Source organism: Chenopodium album, chromosome 1 (genome assembly GCF_948465745.1).
Source record: "Chenopodium album chromosome 1, dcCheAlbu1.1, whole genome shotgun sequence".
NCBI classification, from domain to species: Eukaryota; Viridiplantae; Streptophyta; class Magnoliopsida; order Caryophyllales; family Amaranthaceae; genus Chenopodium; species Chenopodium album.
In genome coordinates, this window is record NC_137834.1 from 33,169,902 (window position 1) to 33,186,818 (window position 16,917).

The window sequence follows — 16,917 nt, forward strand, 5'->3', positions numbered from 1 at the left end:
CCTTGTGCTTGATTCGACATGGATTTTTTTTTTTTTTTTTTTAATGCAATATAATGAAATGATCATATATAAGGAAATAAATGCTCATTTTATTGCAAAGGGAAAAGGAAAAAAAAACTAACAAAATTAATCTAAAGGAAAAGAAAAGGTGCCTATGCTAGACTTATTAGAAAAGGAAAAAATGAAAAAGAAATAGAAAAAGAGGTCATGAAATCCTGTCGTTGAAGCTCGCCTATGTCTTGTGTTGTTTGCTCCGACATCATCCAGTCTTCTCGCTAGCTAGAGGCAATGGGATCTTATTTGCCTCTATGAGATCTTGAATGAGGTTTTGAAACCTATAGCATTCATCAGTAGTATGACCACGCCCTCGATGGTACTTGCAATAGGAGTTTGGATTCCATCTCGAAGATCGATTTTCTGGTGTTGGATCCTTGGTAGGGCCAATAGGTTTGATTAATCCTCGATCATAAAGATGGTCGAAGGCAGCATCGTAGGTCATTCCAATGGGTGTGAACTCTCGCCTGGGTTTCCTTTTAGATCCTTGATTGTCCATGGCTAAGACACCATTATGGTCAAAGGTACTAACATTATTACTAGAGTGGGCGTTTTCAGAAGAAGAAGGATTGTCGCTCTTCTTTCCTTTCCAGCCACCGTGGTTACTATTGTTAGTAGCTTTTTGCTTTGCGAGGTCATCTTCGATTTCAATTCCGATGTCATATACGGCCTTGAAAGTATTCAAGTTGTGTTGATATTTTAAGTGCTTTGAATACTTTTCTTGGAGATTCTTGATAAACATCCTCACAGACTCCTTTTCGGTGGGGACCTCAATCATCTTAGCGGAAGTTTCCCTCCATTTATTAAAGAAAGAAGTAAAGCCTTCATTCTCCTTTTGTCTTAGCATCTCAAGTTGTCTATGGTCGGTTTCAACTTGAATATTGCACTTGTACCTATCAACGAAAGCGTTTACTATCGATTCCCAGGTAGAGGTTTTCTCCTTGTCAAGGGAGAAGAACCATTTTTGGCAAACGGTTTCGAGAGATAGTGGGAACAGAGAGGGGAAAACCTTCTTATCGATACCCTTCATGCTCATTATAGTTTCAAAAGCTCTTAGATGGAAGTAAGGGTTATATGTTGCCTTGAAATTAGGGATGTTAGTGGCGTTGAACTTATGGTGAAGAAGTTCCTTGTCCAGCGAGACCCCTTGTGAACTCATGCCCTGAAATTTGTAGTCACTAGATAGCTTGCTTAAACTCTCTTGCATGAGACTCATTTGTTGTTGCTTCACGGGATCATCGATCTTGAGTGTGAGTAGCTTCAGTGTCTCAGTCACGTTAGTAAATCGACTCCTAAGTTCATTAACTTCCTCTTGAGGTACCATTATCTTTTTAGCCTTCCTCTTTTGACGAATTGGTTTATCAAAAAGCGAGACTTGAATAAAGAGGTTGCCCTTGATTAATCGCCCTTCTCTCCTCGACCAAGTACTGTGGAAAAGGAATTTGGGGATATTCATTGTTAATTATTTGACTCAAACTTTATTCAACATGCAATGGATGGAGGAAGTGAAGAAAGATTGGAATAGAATGTGAAAGAAGATTTAGATGGAGGGATAAGAAGAATTAGGAATAGAGTGTACCCCCAACTCAAATGACGGAAAATACTGACTCATGCATGAACCTAAGCCATGGTCATGGTGACGTATACTCAAAGTGTGTGCTAAGAATAGTGAGTGTAGATGGTACGTTAAGACTCGTGTCATGACCATGTGGCTAGACCATGTGACTAGACTCAAGCAAAGACTAAGTTAAGACTTCACGTATATGCATTAAACTGGACAGACTGTGGTATTTTAGTCATAACTTTTTATCTGTGACTCTGATTTTGATGAAACCAACGCCAGATTAAAGATAAAACTTGGGGCTACAGATCCATAGGTTGTAAGACTCGTAGTTCTTTCTAGAAATCTAGCTATGACCAAAACAAGTTGACGCTTGTGCAGTATATAGGAATAAAAATTTGGGTTGACTTAAAGGAACTATGACTCGATTTTAGGTATATTTATTAGCTCTAATTAATTAATTAATTAAAAAAAGTACTTTAGTCATTAATTAGTTTATTTAGTCTTAACACAAGTCAAACAAACGGTTAGGAAAAATCACATAGAGTATGCACAACAAATAATGCACAATTAGTCAAGTAGGCACAATATGATGTAATGAGTTTGCAACCTAACCATGGCTCTAGTTCTCAAAAGTTCGGGATATGGTTTAGTAAAAGAGGGTCCATGGTTAATTTTCTGGATGCACCGCGCGGAATCCTAACCGTGAAGGGTTGGCGCGAGTGGATGGGACACCGCGAGCCTTAGAAAAAACTCGCTTCCATGGCTTGGTGAATTCAACATCTCGGATGTACCCTTTGTTGCACGGAGCGTTCAATCGGGTATATGGAGCATGAATTCCCAGAGGGTTATGTCCATATGTAGAACACATATGGGTTTCAGAAAAGTGAGAAAAAATTCAATCAGGAAGTAGGATCAAGCAAACAATACGAAAAACCGGTCGAAATTAGAACGCATATTTCTGGCTCGGTATTGGGGGAAATTGGCGCCAGCAAACAGAGACTGGCGCCACCTTTTAGCTGTAGCGCCTGGCGCCAATACTGGCGTCAGGCACTACGACTAAAATGCTGGCGCCAAGCTCTGGCCCCTGACGCTACTTCCCACATGCCTCAGCAGCTTTCTGTGCTTGAAAAAATTTTCCAGTTTCGCGTGGTGTTATTTCGGTCCTAGTTGTGAAAGATATTTCTCAAATTTCCTACGTGTAAAATCCTATGTTTTTAACTCATTACGGATGGTCTTTCCAATGAGATCTTTTTTATGCATATGACAATAATGTTAATCAAAATTACGCACATGAAATACTTAGAACGTTTCGAGTCTCATCCACTCATTCTAAATCATTGCCGAAACAAATTCAGCTATTAAAATAGAAATCCTCCCCAGTGGAGTCGCCAAAAACTGTAGGGAACAGATTTCAAGCGTTAATCCCTAAATTGAACCCCACTATGATCATACACTAAAGTACGGTGGCGTCCAAAAAGGAAGAAGATAGAGCAAAAGAGTCGCCAACAAGTTTTAGGAACTTGTAAATCGTTCACGAGGTGAAGGTTACACCCCTCAACTCCATAAGGTCTTGAACCAAATAAGGGTTCGGGGATAAAGGTACAAATCCAACCTAAAAGAGATTGAACCTGCCCTAATAATAGGCCTCTACTTTATTCTAATCGTATTCATGTGCGCTTTTGAATTAACATACAATCAATAAGATTAACCCTAAACCTGTTTATCTATATTGGTTGAATATTAATGCACAAATAAAACTATTATTGGTGATCACTTGAAATTATAATCAAATTAACCCTAAACAAGATTATTAATTATCTTATTAAGCGTGATTACAAGTACAAATTCCCTTTAAACATGCAATAAAAGGTGTGATCAAGCAATAAATAATAAATATATCAAGCAACATAATAAATAATCAATAAAATAATTATAATCATCATCAAAATAATAATAATAATAATAATAATAATCATAAATCATAACAATTATAATAATAATCATGTTCATGTTAATATTAAAGCATAATAATAGCAAGATCCTTCGCATGATACTAACAATATTAATAACAAACCCTAGCATGTCACTAAGCAATAAAAATCAAATCTTTAACCATAACATGATACTAACATGAATAAATATTAGGAAGAACATAGGAAGCATCGTAACAATCATATTTAATATTAAAATTACCCTAGACATGATACTAGGAATATCATAATAACAATATAAACATGATTTCTACATCATAATATCAATAAAAACCATTAAAGTACTTACTTTGATTCCTCGTACCTCTTTCTAATAACAAAATACACACGTTAGTAACTTCAAGGAAAATAATAAACAAACAATTAAATTAAATAATTGAAATAGAGATTTGAGACCAAACCCTCAGAAATTAAACCTTTCACGTCTAGGGCGAAGGCAACTTCGAATATGGCTAGGTGTGTCTAGATCTTGTGACTGCGGAATTTTGTATGTGAAAGCAAGTTTAGAAAAGAGAGAAAGAGAGAGATATGAATGAATGAAAAGAGAGAATTAGAGAATTAATGAATTTGAATGATAACTGATTGTAGGTGAGAATTCGTGAGAATTGGTGAATGTAGATGATTGAAAACGGAGTTTTTAATACGTAATCTATAGAGAAATCAGCCAAAGAGATAAAATATCAAAACAGAGCTGGCGCCAGCAAAAAAAGAGCTGGCGCCAGCAAAAAAAGAGCTGGCGCCAGCACCAGCTAATTGGCGCCAGGCGCCAATGGCTGGCGCCAGGCGCCAGGCCTGGTTCCAGGCGCCAATGCCAAGAGTCAGGCGCCAGGCCTGTTTTTGACGCTTTTTCAAAAATCAGATAAGTTTGCCGTACTGGAGGATAAAATCGTATATTTTCCTCAAAAATGTTCTTTGATCTTAATTAAAACTCTGAAAAGCCAACAAAAGTCAATTTATCAATGCTAATTGAATTAGGAATGAAAAGAACCTTCTAGAAGAATCTAGAAGACTAAAACCATTCCTAATTGCATTAGGAATGATAAATCATATTAAGTCCTCCCTTAGATCATTGGGGCGTACATAAGGCTCAAACCGGGCCCAGTTCGGTAAATTGGCCATAACTTCCTCAATATTCATCGGAATTGGGCTTATAATATATCGTTGGAAAGGTCTTGTCAAGCCCTATCCAACTAAACTATTATTGGACCCATATCATGGACCAACCAAACTGGATTGACTGTTTTCTTAAAATAAGTTTTCAAAAACAGAGAGAAGAGAAAAGAAATTAAAACTATCCGCAACACTAAACTTTCCACACTTTCACTTCATGCGATTATGATTCGACGTGAAAGGTACTCCTCACCGGGTTTGGTTTTGGGGAGACACAAATGGGTGTCTACACCTACGCCTATAAATAGGGGTCTTTGTTCAGCATTACGAGGACCGAAAAAATATGAATAAAAATCCTAGTATTCTCAAAACCCTAATCTCTCAACTTTTCTTACTATCATACTACTTTTTCTTCTCTCTTTCCAAATACTTTCAAAACCTAATTGATTCCATTGAAGTCCTTGAAGGTACAAAGAAGAAAGAAAGTCCATAAACACATTAAAACGGAGATTTAACATAAAAGAAGAACATTTAGTTTCCTGAGCACTTAGATAAATCACTTTTCTTTTATTGTTTAAATAACTTTAATTGATTAATTAGTGTTGTTTGATTACTTTAAACATACTATTAATTAATTAATTCACATAGTACTCTTTCGTTAATCAAGACTATAATTTGAATAATTAATTGTTGTTTTATCACTTAAGACAAGGCGAATCTTGTTTATTTATTGTTCTTTCACGAATATTATTAAATAAGAATAACGACTTTTGCAATGTAATTCCTATGTGATTAATGCTTGTAAATAAAATCAACTAACATAGTTTTAGGTATCATGTTGCGTATATTGTTTGGTAATGAAATTGTGAAAAAGGAAGAGCTAGTAGAGGTCATAATAAGGCTAGGATAACAATTCCCCTCTAAAAGGAACATTATCTTAGTACCCTCGCTCCCAAACTCATTTCTGGTTTATAGACCAATTTGGGCATGGGTAAACTTATGATTTTGTGCTAATTATTCCATGAACTCCACATGGAAGAAAGGCATGAACGAGGTTTATGAAATTTTCCTAAAACTCATTGGCGACTCCTAATTGTTTCTTATAAAAAAAGCGTGATGATAGAATCAATTCTAATTCAAAGTCACCCAAAAAGTCAGGAATTCAAATCCTACTACACCTTAACAAGTGTAAAGTCCTAGGCTTTTAAGTGGCCAAGGGCATTTAAGGAGAGTACCCCATACGATGGGATCACCCTTCTTACAATGATAACATTAATAAATTGGTTGAATTAATGAATGAACGAGAAAAAAAGAACCCTATCGTTGAAGAAACTGAAATAGTTAATATAAGAGCTAATGAAAATAAGAGAGAAGTCAAAATTGGCTTAACTCTAAATCCGAAAAAGCGATCGACCCTCATTTCGACGCTCAAAGAATTCGAAGACGTGTTTTCTTAGTCATACAAGGACATGGCCTGGAATAGATAGGGAAATCGCGGAACATACCATTCCCTTGAACCCTACTTCTAAACCAGTAAAACAAAACTTCGACGAATGAAACCTGATGTCGCATTAAAAATAAAAGAAGTACAAAAACAGTTGGACGCCGGTTTTAATCACGTATGTAATTACCCAGAATGGGTAGCGAACATCATTCCAGTCCCTAAAAAGGATGGACGAGTTCGCATGTGTGTCGACTTTAGGGATCTTAATAAAGCTAGCCCTAAAGACGATTTTCCTCTCCCACATATTGATATATTGGTAGATAACACAGCTGAACATGCGATGTTATCCTTTATGGATGGATACGCAGGTTACAACCAAACTATAATGGCAAAAGAAGATGAAGAACAAACATGCTTTATTACCCCTTGGGGTACGTATTGCTATACAGTCATGCCATTTGGTTTAAAAAATGCAGGAGCTACACACCAAAGAACGGCTACGACTCTCTTTCATGATATGATGCATAAAGAAATAGAAGTGTATGTGGATGATATGATAGTGAAGTCCAAAGATAGAATGGGACATATAAAATCTTTACGCAAATTTTTCACTCGCATAAAAGAATATAAAATGCGATTGAATTGAATTCACAAAAAAGCGCCTTCGGAGTAACTTCTGGTAAGTTACTCAGATACGTAGTAAGCACACATGGCATCGAGATCGATCCCTCTAAAATAAAGGCAATTGTTGACATGCCTCCCCCTCAAACAGAAAAAGAAATTAGGGGATTCCTTGGCAAATTACAATACATTAGTCGATTTATTAACAAATTGATTATTACTTGTGAGCCAATATTTAAAAAATTGAAAAAAGAGGAGAAACATGAATGGGACGATGAATGCCAAAAGACCTTTGAGAAAATCAAAGATTATCTCAAAAGTCCACCAATTTTAGCACCACCAGTACGCAAACTACCTCTTAGGCTATACATTACAGTTACAGACACAGCCATAGGGGCCATGTTAGCACAAGAGGTAGAAAAAGTCGAACGTGCAATATATTATATAAGTAAGAAATTCATCCAATACGAAACAAAATATAGCATCTTGGAAAAGACAAGCCTAGCATTAGTGTGGGCAACTAAAAAGTTACGACATTATATGTTACCACACACTACTCATGTGATTTCTCAACAAAATTCGATAAAGTATTTGTTTGAACAACCACCCATACAAGGAAGGATATCTAAGTGGTTGGTGATGTTGGCTTAATTTGAGCTAAAATATATTCCTGAAAAATCAATGAAAGGAAAAGTAATTTCCGACTTTCTGGCGCAACATCCAATTCAAACAAGTCGTGTAGAAACTACTCATCTTCCGAATGAAGAGATTCTCGTGACACAAGATGAGAAATGGGAATGTACTTTGACGGGGCGTCCAATCAAAAAGGATGTGGCGTAGGAGTGTTACTCATAAGTCCAGAGGGAGCACATACTCCAATCTCTGTTAAATTAGACATTGAGGTTACTAATAATGCCGCATAATGTGAAGCGGGCATTATTGGACTAGAAGCAGCGGATAGCATAGGTGTGCAAAAATTAAAGGTATATGGAGACTCCAGTTTGATTATAAATCATATATTTTAAAAAATGGAAAATAAAGAACTCCACAATGATATTATACCAAGCACACCTAGAGCAACTCATCGAGCATTTTGAACATATAGATTTTAAATATCTCCCGAGGGATAACAATCAATTTGCCGATGCGTTAGCAAAATTAGCCTCAATGATCAACATTCCAGATCACTTAAATATGATGCCATTATGCATTGATAGAAGAGAACAACCAGCGTATTGCAACGCAATAGAGAAAATAAATTACATTGAAGGAGACAATCCTTGGTATGATCATATTCTCCAATATATTACTCATGGCACATATCCTGAAAATACTTCATCGAAAGACCAAAGAGCCTTAGGAACACTTGCGGTCCAATATGGTCTAATAAATGATCAATTATGCATAAAAGGACCTAATGGTCAAAGCTTACTATATATAGGCCAACCGGAAGCCACACGCCTTATCGAAAATACTCACTGTAGACACCCATCTGTGTCTCCCCAAAACTAAACTCGGTGATGAGTATCTTTCGTGTCGAATCATAATCGAATGAAGTGAAAGTGTGGAAAGTCTAGTGTTGCGGGTAGTTTTAATTTATTTTCTCTTCTCTTTGTTTTTGAAAACCTATTTTAAGAAAACATCCAATATAGTTTTCTTTGGTCCATATAAAGGGTCCAATAATGGTGTAGTTGGATGGGGCTTGAAAAGACCTTTCCAACGATATATTATAAGCCCAATTCCGATAAATAATGAGGAAGTTATGTCCAAATTACTAAACTGCGCCTGGTTTGATCCTTATATGCGGCCCAATGATCTACAGGAGGGCCTAATATGGATTTATCATTCCTAATGCAATTAGAAATGATTTTAGTCTTCTAGATTCTTCTAGAAGGTTCTTTTCATTCCTAATTCAATTAGCATTGATAAATTGACTTTGGTTGACTTTTTAGAGTTTTTATCAGAATAAAAGAGTGTTTTTAAGGAAAATACGATTTTGCCCTTCTGTACGGCTAAATTTTATCTGAATTAAGAAAACGCGTGAAAATATTAATTAGCGCCTGATGACAGACATTAGCGCCTGGCGCTAATGCCTGGCGCTAGCTTTAGCGCCTGGCGCTAATGTTCAACGTCTACCGCTAACTTCTTTTATCCTCGTCGAAACTCTGATTTGTTTTTCTATCCGTTTGGCTGATTTTCTCTATAAATAGCCTCCTAAAATATCCGTTTTTCATCAACAACTCTCTAATTATCTTCTCTCTTTAAGCTAAAGCTTATTCTTTCTCTCTCTCTCTTTTCTAAACCAACCCTTTTTACATACAAAATTCCGCATTCACAAGACCAAGAAGCACCTAGCATAATTCGAAGTTGGCTTCGCCCTAGACGTGAAAGGTTTTAATTTCTGAGGGTTTGGTCCCAAATTTCTATTTCAATTATTTAATTTAATTGTTTGATTTTATTATTTTCCTTGAAGTTACTAACGCGTGTATTTTGTTATTAGAAAGAGATACGAGGCATCCAAGTAAGTGCTTTAATGATTTTATTGATATTATGATGTAGAAATCATGTCTAGGTTGCTGTTATGATTCCTAATGTCATGTTAGGGTGTTTTGATTTTCCTAATATCATGTTTAGGGTAACAACTAAAAATTTCTAATATCAAATATGACAATTGTGATTCTTGTGATGCTTCCTATATTTTTTTCCTAATATTCATGTTAGTATCATGTTAGGGATATATATTTGATCTTATATGTTTAGTGACATGCTAGGGTTTGTTATTAATCTTGTTAGTATCATGCCTAGGGTCTTGCTATTATTATGCTTTAACATGATTATTTTAATTATGATTATTATCATGATTATTATGTTGCTTGATATATTTATTTATTGTTATTGCTTGATCACACCTTTTATGGATGTATAAAGGGAATTGGTACTTGTAATCACGCTTAATAAGATAATTAATAATCTTGTTTAGGGTTAATTTGATTATAATTCAAGTGATCGCCAATAATAGTTTTGTTTGTGCATTAATATTCAACCAACATAGTTAAACAGGTTTAGGGTTAATCCTATTGATTGCATGTTAGTCAGAAAACGCACATGAATACGAGCAGAATAAAGTAGAGGCCTATTATTAGGGCAGGTTCAATCTCTTTTACATTAGATTTGTACCTTCATCCCTAAACTACCAGTCATGGTTCAAGACCTATTGGAGTGGACGATCTTCTGGATCGTTAAGGGGTTTAACCTTCACCATGTAAACGGTTTACAAGTTCCTAAAACTTGTTGGCGACTCTTTTGCTCTATCTTCTTTCCCTTTGGACGCCACCGTACTTTAGTGTATGATCACAGTGGGGTTCAAGCTAGGGATAATGCTTGAAAGAAGGAGAGGACTATCCATGCTACGAATTTCCCGAACCCTTTGTCGTAAATGGCATAAGGAAACCGGGATTTGAAATTTTCCTGGATAGCTATTTTCTATATGAAATCCCAACTCCTATCCACAGGGAGAAAGCACCCCCATGCTTTGACTTTAATGTCATGGATTATTATTTGGGAGAGAAAAAGATGAGCCGACGTACATAGAGGATAACTCCTCGCTCATTCAAACGGTCATGCTTTGACTTTAATGTCATGGATTACAAAGCGAAAGCTTTAATCCCTCAAAGCTCATCACTCCAGCGGAAGGATCACTACAAGGGTGGCGCAAGACAATCAAGGTGACTACTCCAAGCAGAAGGAAAATCTCCATTACGACAGGGCAAGGACCGATGTTTGAAGAGTCGTCAGAGTCAGAGTCAGAGTCTTTTCCCGTAGATTCATCTAAATCTTTAGTTGTAGCACCCTCTTCTTCTATCTCTTCCCCTTGGATAGTTAGCGATCAAGTCCCTGAGGACATATCTCTCTTCGATGTAATGATTTCCGAATTTAATAATATGTCTTCTTCCTCTTACTCCTTGTGTTTTTCTTTAACCTAAGATGAAAAGCATCGCTTAACTAACAATGAAAATGACAAAGAACTTATTAAAGCAATGGAAACACTTGAAAAGAAAACAACGATAATTGAGGAAACCAAGATGGTTGATATCTCAAATGATTCAACCAATTAAAGAGAAGTTAAAATCGGATAACACTTAATGAACAAGAAAGAACTGATTTAATCAATCTACTTAAAGAATTCATCGATTTATTTGCTTGGTCATACCGCTAATTCCAGGAATGAAACTTCTAAAACAAAAGTTGCGTCGAATGAAACCCGGCGTAGCTCTTAAAATAAAAGAAGAAGTTCAAAAACAAATAACTGCAGGTTTTATCAAGGTATCCAAATACCCCGAATGGGTCGCCTACGTTGTCCCAGTTCCAAAAAAAGATGTAAGGGTAAGAATGTGTGTCGACTATCGAGATCTAAATAAGGCAAGTCAAAAGGACGACTTCCCTTTACCACACATCGATATTCTGGTAGATAACACAGCGAATCATGCACTTCTCTCGTTCATGGATGGATACGCGGGATACAATCAAATTCTCATGGCGGAAGAAGACATGGAGAAAAGAACCTTCATAACACCATGGGGTACTTACTGCTACACGGTACTGCCATTCGGGTTGAAAAACGCGGGTTCTACTTACCAACGAGTAGCGACTGCCTTGCTCCATGACTTGATGCACAAAGAAGTTGAGGTATATGTGGACGATAAGATTGTGAAGTCAAAAGATCGCCTAGGCCATCAAATAGCTTTGAGAACATTCTTCGAAAGGCTAAGAAAATACAACATGAGGTTGAATCCATCAAAGTGTGCTTTTTGAGTCACCTCAGGCAAACTTTTAGGTTATGTCATAAGCTCTAGAGGAATAAAGATAGACCCAACCAAGATCAAGGCAATCATGTCAATGACACCGCCTAAAACCGAGAAACAAATTCGAGGATTTATTGGCCGGTTGCAATACATAAGCAGGTTCATATCAAAATTGACAACAAAATGTGAACCAATTTTCAAAAAGCTTAAAAAGAATGTACCTGTAATATGGGATGACGAGTGTCAAAAATCCTTTGAAAAGATCAAAGCCTATCTCGCAAATCCTCCTGTATTGGCACCAACACTTCCAGGAATACCTCTTAGGTTGTACTTGACGATCACCAAAGAAACAATGGGAGCCATGTTAGCACAAGAAGTAGAAGGCAAAGAAAATGCAATCTACTATTTAAGAAAAAAGATGCTCGAGTATGAAGTACGCTATACACCACTTGAGAAATTGTGCCTCGCATTGGTGTGGGCCACAACCAAGTTAAGACATTACATGCTTGTGCATACAATCTTTGTAGTTTCCCGATTGGATCCACTCAAGTATTTATTCGAGAAATCTACACTCAATGGGCGCATATCAAGATGGATAGTCAACTTAGCCCAATTTGACGTAAGATTCATGCCCCAAAAAGCTATCAAAGGATCTATGGTTTTAGATTTTCAAGCGGACTTTCCAATAGAAGATTCGACGCCAATACACGACAATGAATTTCCATACGAAGACTTGATGGTCACGAAGGACGATACTTGGACCTTATACTTTGATGGAGCCTCAAACCAAAAAGGATGTGGAGTTGGAGTATTACAAGTATCACCTAAACAAGAGCATGTTCCAATCTCCATAAAGCTTGATTTCAACGTTACCAACAACGCTGCTAAATACGAAGCATGCGTGGTAGGCCTTGAAACAGCTTTGGCATTGGGAGTGAAAAAATTACGAATATTCGGAGACTCTTCATTGATCATCAACCAGATCTCTAAAAGATGGAAAGTAAGGAGAGAAAGTCTAGCCCCTTACCAAACTTATCTGGAAACTCTCACTAATCAGTTAGAGAAGGTGGAATACACGTATCTACCTAGAGAAGAAAATCAATTTGCTGATGCCTTAGCAAGACTAGCCTCAATGGTTAGGATTCCTACGGATATCGAGCAAATGCCTCTAACTATAGAAAAAAAGGCATAAACCTGCCTATATTCAAGCTATAGAAGATGATGAAGTGATCCAAGATGAAAAAGAAGAAGAAGAAGAAGAACCGTGGTATACGGATATACTCAACTATGTCACCAAAGGAGAATACCCTCCCCATGCTGATAAAGAGCAAAACGAGCATTAAGACTCTTGGCTTCCCAATATGTACTCATAGATAACGAGTTACACAAAAGGGTACCTAAGGGTCGAGCTCTCTTATGTGTAGGAAAAAGGGATGCTCAAAGAGTAATGAGGATAATCCACGAAGGCATTTGTGGAACTCACGTAAATGGCAAGATGCTAGTTAAAAAGATTATGCGAGAAGGATACTATTGGACTACCATGAATAGGGATTGTCATCAATACGTAAAAAGATGCCCTAAGTGCCAAATCTATGCCAATCTACAACATGTTTCTCCATCCTTACTCTACACCTACACTTCGCCATGGCCATTCTCTACACGGGGAATTGACATTATCGGTAGAATCACTCCCCCAAGAACAGGAGGTCACGAATATATTCTAGTAGCAATCGATTACTTCACTAAGTGGGTCGAAGCATAATCATACGCTAAACTCACTGCAAAACATGTATCACTCTTTATCGAAAGAAATATTATTTGTCGATATGGAGTCCCACATGAAATGATAAGTGACAATGGAACTCACTTTCAAGCTGAGTGTGAAAAATTGTTACAAAAATATGGCATTCAACATCATCATTCTTCTCCTTATACACCTCAGGAAAACAGAGCAGTCGAAGCGGCTAATAAAAATTTAAAGACTATCATCAAAAAAATGACAGAAAATTACAAGGATTGGCCTCCACTTCGCATTGTGGGGTTATCGCACGTCAATTCGCACATCAACAGGAAATACGCCATTTTCCTTGGTTTATGGAATGGATGTCATACAACCTGTAGAGCTAGAGATACCAACTCTACACATTGCATTAGAAAGCAAACTCGATGAAGTTGAATGGACTAGGGCAAGATATGAGGAGCTAATTCTACTTGATGAAAAACGACTAGAAGCTCTACATCATACTCAATGCTATCAAAATCGTATGGCTAGACATTTTAATAAGAAGGTCAAGACAAGAAACATCAAAGTAGGAGACTTGGTGTTAAAAGCATCAAGGAAGAATGTTTTAGATCCAAGGGGGAAATTTAGGCCTAATTGGTCTGGACCCTATATTGTCAAAACAATCCTATCAGGAGGTGCAGCAAAATTAACTGATATGGATGGCAATGAGTTCTCAAACATGACAAATCTTGACCAACTTAAAAATTACTACCCATAATAACTTGAGTAGGATACTCAAGAGAGCTACGTCTCGCCTGATTCCTTAAGAAAGGATACGTAGGAAACCCTTTACGGGTGCGGCCACTTTATTTTTTGCAAACCTCGCATCCTAGACTTACGAATAAATTTGACAGAAAATCGACGAAACATCAGCGTCACAGAAAAAATCTCAGCGCCAGCCGATTAACCTTAGCGCTAGATGACAATGTCTGTCGCCTGACACCAGACTGCCGCAGCTGGCGTTAGTCGTAAAAGCGCGGCGCCATTTTTCTGCAAAGTACCTAGGAATATTTCGGTGTTTTACGGAAAATTTTCGAATTTCGTACTCGAAAAAATTTCTGGAAAATTAAATTTTCTATTTTCATTGCATTAATAAATTAATTTTAAAGGAGATAATTTAATTAAAAAGCTGCAATTTCATTAAAAAAAATAAACTAACAATTACATCATTGATGGAATTTAAATAAAGCTTAAATAAATTAACTTTAAATTTAAAATTAAGTCTAATAATTGAAAGTTAAGCAATGCTTTAATCTTTTTTCTCCTTCTTTGCTCTCTTCCAATTTTTGTCTGTATCCTCTTCTTCATCCATAACTTTAGCTAGTAGGCATCCTTTAGAGGACCTACATTCAATTTTGGAGTAAATAGTTTCTCCCGTAGCTAGGACCCCATGTTTCTTCTCTACCCAAGCCTTCTTCTCTGAAGTGTCAACATTTCTCTTTCCTTTATCCTTCGTAGAGCTTTTCTTCCTAGGCATTGTAGGTGTTTTAAATTCAACCTTTTCACCCAAGCGTTCCTTAACGGGAATCACTTTGTCACCTAGAGGACTCTTCACATTAGTTTTACTCTAATTTTTCTTCATGTCCTTTGAAGGTTTCTTCAGAAGCCACTTCTTCACATCATTGGGCAAGGAAGGAGAAACCTTTTGGGTAATCACTTCCCATAAAGGTCTAGCGCTCCAATAAGCATCAAATTTGTCTACTTCTTGAGACACATGAAATTCATAGGGACGACGAAGATCCCCGGAAGGAATTGTTTGAAGTAGGTCGTACTGTCTTTTTTTACTCTGCAGGGATAATAAAAAGTCATTCTGGACAAGCTTGGAAGACGGCAGAAAGGTTGCTTGTTGACACCAACCATGTTTTCTATTTTCCACCAATGGATGACCCACTTGATGATAAAACTGCAAGAGCCGAAGATCTTCTTCCACTCATGGCGCCCCATCTTAGAGAAGCGTTTCTTCCTTCTCACAAAACAATTTGGAGTATATTTTTCAACATTGTCCGGAGGAATAATTAATTCTAGTCTTTTCATTAGCCACATCTGTAAAAAAAAAATTCAATGCAAATAAATTAATATTACTATACAAAAATATGGTTCTGTAATTAAAAATATTATTTTCTACCTGTAATAAAATTGGAGAGCCCCGAAAATGTGCTTTTGGATTTTTCTTTAATTCATCAAGACTAAGCATAGTCTCTCCAACAATTAATGGCATTGGATTTCTCCCAAATTCAATCTGCTCCAAAACAGTTGATATGATTGCTTGACCTTTTTTAGCTCTACCACTAGTAAGAAGATATTGATTAAGCATGCAATAAAGAAAAGCCTTTCTTCTATAAACATGAAAAGACTCAGAATAAGGTCTATCAAAATAATGGCAAGAAAATTCTTTCAAATTAACTATGCTACCATCTACTATATTTATTAGATATTTGTCTCTTTAATTAAAGAAGCGCTCAAAATCCTTATAATAATATTCATTTACTCTAGGGATTACTGCAAGATCTAATGCAGGGAAGCCTAAGATAGCACCGAATTCTTCCGGTAAAGGGCTAATTTCATCACAACCTAGTCTAAAACAATGGGTATCCACATCCCAATATTCTAATGCGGTATGAATAAAGTCTCCATCAAGATCTACCCCCTTGACACCATAAATACCCCCCATATTAAAAAGTCTAACTCTTTTCTCTCCTTGGCAGTTAGAGACCGACACCATTCATGAGTAAGTGTAAAACTTTTAGAGACTAGAGACATGATTATTATTTTTTTCAAAAGCTAAGGTTATATCTAATCTGCTGAAATTATAAAGAAAATCGGCTAAGCGGGGGCTATTTATACACAAAATTGGCACAGTTTCAATCCGGAAAGGATTCGGAGTCAGCCCTCATCAGCGCCAGACGCCAAACATTGGCGCTTGACGCCAGAGCCTGGCGCCAAACGCTAAGGGTTAGCGTCTGGCGCTAGCCGAAAACGCGTGGCGCCAGATGGCGCTGACGTGTCTTATCATACAAGCTTTTCGAAAAACCGCGTTTTTTGCCTTATTCGAGTCTGACCGATGACTTTACGATCTTTTATTCTTTTTATACCCTTTTTCTAATTATATTTTTCCTTCTTCTTAATTAATATATCAATCATATTAATAATATTATTTTTTGGATTCTATTTAGACTTAACTTTTAAGTTTTTGTAATTCCAATATTTTTATTTTTATTTTCTATTTTTATTTTTTCTTTTTGGGGGAGAAAGTCGGATACCCTCCATCAATAATAAAAATGACGGAATTTTTGCGCAAAATTAATTATCACAATTCTTTGCACACACAAACATGCACATAAAAAAATAATAATAAAATGTTAATTAAAATAAATTCATAGTAGTATATATATACAAATATGTCTAAATAATGAGTCTAATAAAGGCAAAGTTCTATACAAAGTCAAAATAAAAATAAAAAAAAAAAGCACAGGAATAAACTACGGCGCCGGAGGACGTACGCCCATGAAGTCATAAAACTGTGCAATACAAGGAGTAACCTCCCCACC